Below are 6,000 nucleotides of genomic sequence, written 5' to 3'. Positions count from 1 at the left end.
GAGTTCCTACACTCATACTCATAGATGTCATTCATTATGTTACCTTGTTGTGTGGGCTGTTGTGGAACTTAATTGTGTTAAGATAATATGCGGGTGAGTACCTTGGTGAGAATATTTAGTTAGCAAATTGTATAGTTGTAAACATACACGTGTATGATGAATGTCGTCATGTTTAATGTGTCCTAGCAAGTAGAATAAATGGGTTGAATTATTGACGTTAATGTGATATATGTGAAGTAAGGAGGTATGTAGTGTAGAGAATGAAAGTTGAAGTAATGTATGCTATATCGCTTTACGGGGGTTCAGATTGATTGTACAAAGATATATGTGCACAAGTATATGATAACAAGTATACGATAACCCTACGAGGGTCCTTCTCAAGTTTAAGACTCTGTAGAGTCTAAGGCTTTAAGCCTCATGTATGTCAAGTCCCATGGCCATGAGCATATATACAAGTTAGGATAGTCCACTGAACTTGTCTTCAAGTTTTCATGTTAAAGCTTTACGTAGGACTCTGCCATATGAAAGTCCGCGGGGTAACTCATGTCTATGAATCCATATCTATAAATCCGCGTGAATGAATTAATGTCTATGAATCTGCATCTACACTAAGCCAGAGTCTTCAAGCCTAATGTGAGCCTGATACCTTTTCTTGTAACATGTATAGATATCAGGGCGCCTATTGGATTTAAAACCTTATATTGCACTTTGAGAAGAACTTTTATAATCTTAGTTCAATTGTTATTTTGAATGTATGAGGTTAAATCGCCTAGTTATATGTAAAGTCTTTGGTTTACTAGAAGGTTGTTGTGTGAGTTCATTCGATTTTTTTTTTTTTGGAATTTTGGATTTAAAATTTTTGCATGTACCTGATCCATTAATTGTGTAACTCCCTATAGCTTGGGTCCGACAACTGGACCGGGTGATGGGTGTTGCAAATAAGATGGCATTGGCACACCATTGTTCAATGTGTTTTGATTATGTTTGAGGCATAAAGATTGTATGCTTTAACTGGAATATTGCATATATTAGCTAGTCTTTAGGTGTGAGTATGTATTGTGTATGCTTGGAAAATCTATAGGTAATGTTCAATAGAAATTGCAGATTCAGTATGTGACGTCGCGACTTCAAACGAGTCTCGTCGCGACGAGATCGGTGACTCTAATTCACGATGCAACATCAATGAGGAACCCTTTGACGTCGCAACGTCAACTTGAAGTTTTGCCAACATTACAGTTTAGTCCTAATTCGATCTCAGGTTAACTTTAGAGCTTTTGTAAGCTCGTATAAGACCCCAAAATGATTATATGTCGTTTTATATACTTATATTGCTTGTATTTTTATGTTAATTAGCATTAATTGAATATAATTCGATCGTGGTTGCTTTGGCCATGAATGTGGCACCTTATAGCTCAGACTCGGCGATCGAGTCGAGTATGGGGTGTTACATTCAAAATGTGGTTGAGAAGACATTTGTTGTTCTAAATTTTTTTCCTATATTAACATCACCTTAGTATATCATAAAAAAAGATTGGATCGTACTAACATATTGCATATTTCATAACTTTAATCATAGGTGAAATTGAGATAATTCATACTTCGAAAAGTACGTGGAAGAAGGAGATTTTGTTAATCTTAATGATGCAGATTCAGATTTAGATAATGATGAACTCGATCAAGGACCAACATATGATGATAATGATCATATGTTAAATATTAAAAAGGGAATAACCCAACAAATATGTACTGGAGCAATTAGATAAAATTGCATATCATGTTTATTTTTCTTGTTAGTTTTATTAGTAATCATATTATCAACAACTTTTTTAGACTAATATAATACATATGATGATTTGATTTGAATTCTTTGTAATTATAAGGGAGTATAATTACTAGGTGACTAACCCCCTTGCCGCGGATGCTCTCTAAAGAAGTAAGCGACTTGCTATGAAATGTACTCTATTCCTATGGGCGAAGATCAAACCCTCGATCTCATTAGGAGATGAGGTGAGTAAGCACCACACCACACCTCATGGTTAAAAAGTAAAAATGATTAAAAATTTACTTTTACATTTACCTTTTCCTCCTCCTCCACCTCCTCTCCCGCCACTACCACCTTTGGATTTTTTTTATAAAAATAATATTTAAAAAATTAATTAATTATGAAAATGGAGTGTTTGGTACAGTAATTTTAGGTGCTGCTTGACACATTGAAAGCACCGGTGAACTTTTAAAAAAAAAGTCTAACAGGGAAAAAAAGCTGAAAAAGTGAAAAAAAAAAATTTGGTATCGCCAGACACATTAGTGGTACTGATGAATTTTAAAAAAAAAGAGTCTTGATAGGAAAAAGAAAGGCTGAAAAAGTGAAAAAAAAAAGTTTTTTGTGGTTTTAACACCAGACAAATAGCCTTTTCCATGCATTCAATCCATGAAACCAACTTTTTTATTTAATCAAGAGGGTGCCGCCTGAGATATTGGCGACACCAATTAAAATTTTCTTTTTCAGTTTTTTAGTGTTTTTTCCTATTAGATTTTTTTTAATAGTTCACCAGTGCCGTCAATGTGTCAGGCGACACCTAAAGTTACTGTAGCAAACACACAATTTTTGTAATTAATTTGTTCCCAACCTCATTTTTGTAATTAATTAAATTTTTAATATTGTTTTTATATAATAATAAAAAAGCCACCACCCTTGCCTCCACTCCAACCCCTACCTCCTCTTCCACCATTCCCACCACTTCCTACAAATTTCTTGAGAAATTCACCACCAAAACATGGCCAATTACATTTCTTTTTGGAATCCATCTATAGTAGTATCTCCCCTAGCTAATCATATTGTTAGGCGTTTTGGGTTTTTCCCCTAATTTCCAACAACAATTTTCGATTGAAGACCAAATTAGGTATATTAATTTCCCGCTTTTATTCAAGTAGTGTGTTAATCAAAACCTAGAAGGCCTAATATTATGATCAGTTAGGGGAGATACTACTACAGATGAATTCCAAAAAGAAATGTAATTGGTCATGTTTTGGTGGTAAATTTCTTAAGAATTTTATAAGAAGTGGTGAGAATGATCAACACCATCAATGACGCGGGAAAAAAAGGGACGCATAGTACGTTCTCATTGCTTGGATGTGCCAATTTTTTTGTACATCATTATTATTTTTTTGTCAAGAATTATTGTGGAGTAACATTCAAGCACAAAAAAAAAAGATATAGTTAAAAGAGTCAATTCAAAATATTAGCCAAGGAAAAATTATGAATAAACTCCCTCGTTAGTTACTCTAAATATGGGTTGTTCTTATTTTGGTCACAAGTTTTTTTTATTAATTTGGTCACCCAAAATAAAAATTAATTAAATTGGCCACCCCATCGTTAGTCACCCTAAAATTAAGGTAAATTACCCATCAATCACTCTAAATATGGATTGTTTCTATTTTGGTCATTCAAATTTTTTTTCATACAAGTGCAACGTTAATCTTTCATTACCATTTAATTGTGGAATGCTGAATTTATTTTTAAAATGATCAAATTAATAAAATAAAAATAGAATGATGAAAATAAAAACGAAAAATATTTTAATACGGAGGCTGAACTGTTTTTGGTGCATGGATTTCTGAATCAAATGGAAATTTCCCTTTTAAGTTGACATTGACAGCCCAATGATCCAACGGAAGATGTTCACATGTGAATGACCACAAAATGCGAGGTAAAATGTATTAATTTCACTACTTTATATACTCAAACTTTGAATTAATGCAATTTATTACCTATTTTGTACAAAAATACAAATCAAATTTGTTTTTCACTTTTTACTCAATTTTAAGTTATATATACACACGAGTCTTAACTCAATTGATATGAATATTGTTATCAATGTAAAAAATGTGAGTTCGAGTAGACATTTGAAACACATTATTTTCTTATTTATAAATTGAGGATGGGTTATGAGTAGTTCTAGATATTATGTAAAAAAAAAGATATAATCACACTATTGGTGTAATACCAATATGAATGAACAAAGTATATTTATTAAAAATAACACATTAAAACTTTTATTTAAATGATAAAATTCAAAATTTGATTATAAAATTATTATAAAATATAAAAATATTAGAATTAGAATTTTTAAAAGAAAAATCAAATTATCTAGTTTTCTAGTGTTATATTTTCCTTATTTGGTATGCTAAGTCATTACAGGATCTGATCATTTTTTTTACACAATGCTTAGAACTATTCATAACCCTTTTCAACCCATAGATATGAGGATAATGCGTTTTAACATATTAGCACATACGTCCACCTGCATTAGTAACAACATTCATTGAAATTGAACTAAGAGCCCTTTTGGATGAGCGGTACATAATGATAATAATAATAAAATTAAATATTATAGTGATACTATAACATAAAAAAAATTAAATATACCATACTTAAAATAAACACTCATCACAATTGGCGATAAGGTTTGATTTCTCTATTTTGGTAAAATAGATTAATATAGAAATGTGGCATTAATGATAGCACGTGGTAATTGTTGTTATATTCATAAATGGAGGACGGGTCTCCCTACATTTTGGCTGTACAAAAATCATATTGTTGTCAGACTAAGAAATTCTGTACTTTCAAGATTATTTTGATTATTTCTTTTTAGGAGCGACCCTAGAGGAGTAAGACACCGGAAGTAGTGAAGTTAGAAAATTTTTTTATAGATCAAAATTAAATTATAATTTTTATGATAGTTAAAATATAATTTTATGATTTAAATAATTTATATTTTAGAGAATTAAATTAAATTTTTATTATTTTTAAGAAATCAATATGCAATTCCATTTTTATTAATCTAAAATTTTAAAAAATTTAAATAAAAAATTTTCATTTTAATATGTCGGAGGGCCCTTCTAGTCCCCTCTTAGTTAAGCCCCTTGGTCTTGGTGACCCTAAAATGAAAAAAATACATCATCCTTCAAAGATAAAGAGATATAAGAGATCCATCGTATAACCCTCATTTCACTCAAATATATCACCTACGGTACAAAGCACTAATATTGTCAAATATCACTTCTTTTTAATATTTTAAAAGAATAATTAATTGCTAACATGACAATTTATATGTATGTCACGTTTCTATCTATTTTGAGAAAAATTTGATAAACAAAGTAAGTTTAAGGGCTAAAAGATGTAAAATTTTAAATAAATGGCTAAAATGATTTTTTTGTAAATTTGGAGGTCAAATAAATCATTATGCCTATTATATATTAGTATAATGAAAACTCACATTTTAGCTACTAAAAATTTATTTTTATTTTTAACCCAAAAAATCCCAAGCAAATGTACTTGAGAGGTCTTCTATTATAGGAATTGGGTCTGTCTTTACTATTAAATAAGGCTAAGTTAAAATAGAGTTAATATTTATTATTTAAAAATATCATAATATCTAATGAGTTAATATTTTTAAAGTTTATATAGTTACGTAAATGAATTTTTTGTCAAATCACACCAAAATGAATAGAAAAGTTAATGATAGTTGACTTTGTGGACAAAATATTTTAAAAAATAAAAATGATTAAATTATAAAAAATATAAAAATATAAACTTTTAAAATTTTAAAAAATAATTAATTGTTGATGTGGTATCCACGTGTATGTCATATTAGCAATGTTAACAAACCTTAATTTTTTCACCTAGTTTAGGATGATTTGACAAATAATGTAAGTATAAGGGTTTAAAAAGGTGAAAAATTAAATAGAAGGCTAAAATAACTTTGATAAAGTTGGAGGGCCAAATAAGTCATAATGCATTAATGAAATTGTGAACTTTCAACCAATGTTGTTTGACCCAGACTGTCCAATAGACTGATTGGATTAGGAATCCACAAGGGTATTAATTCGGAGAGTGATTTTGATCTGATTAGATCAGGAACATGTACGGATTAATTCAACAAGTTCAACTAGATTTTTAAAATTTTTAAAAATAATTTATTACTTTTTTTTAATTGGTAG

The sequence above is a fragment of the Gossypium raimondii genome, chromosome 12 (genome assembly GCF_025698545.1).
Source record: "Gossypium raimondii isolate GPD5lz chromosome 12, ASM2569854v1, whole genome shotgun sequence".
NCBI lineage: Eukaryota > Viridiplantae > Streptophyta > Magnoliopsida > Malvales > Malvaceae > Gossypium > Gossypium raimondii.
The sequence above is the reverse complement of the archived record's forward strand: the minus strand, read 5'-3'. Positions refer to the sequence as shown.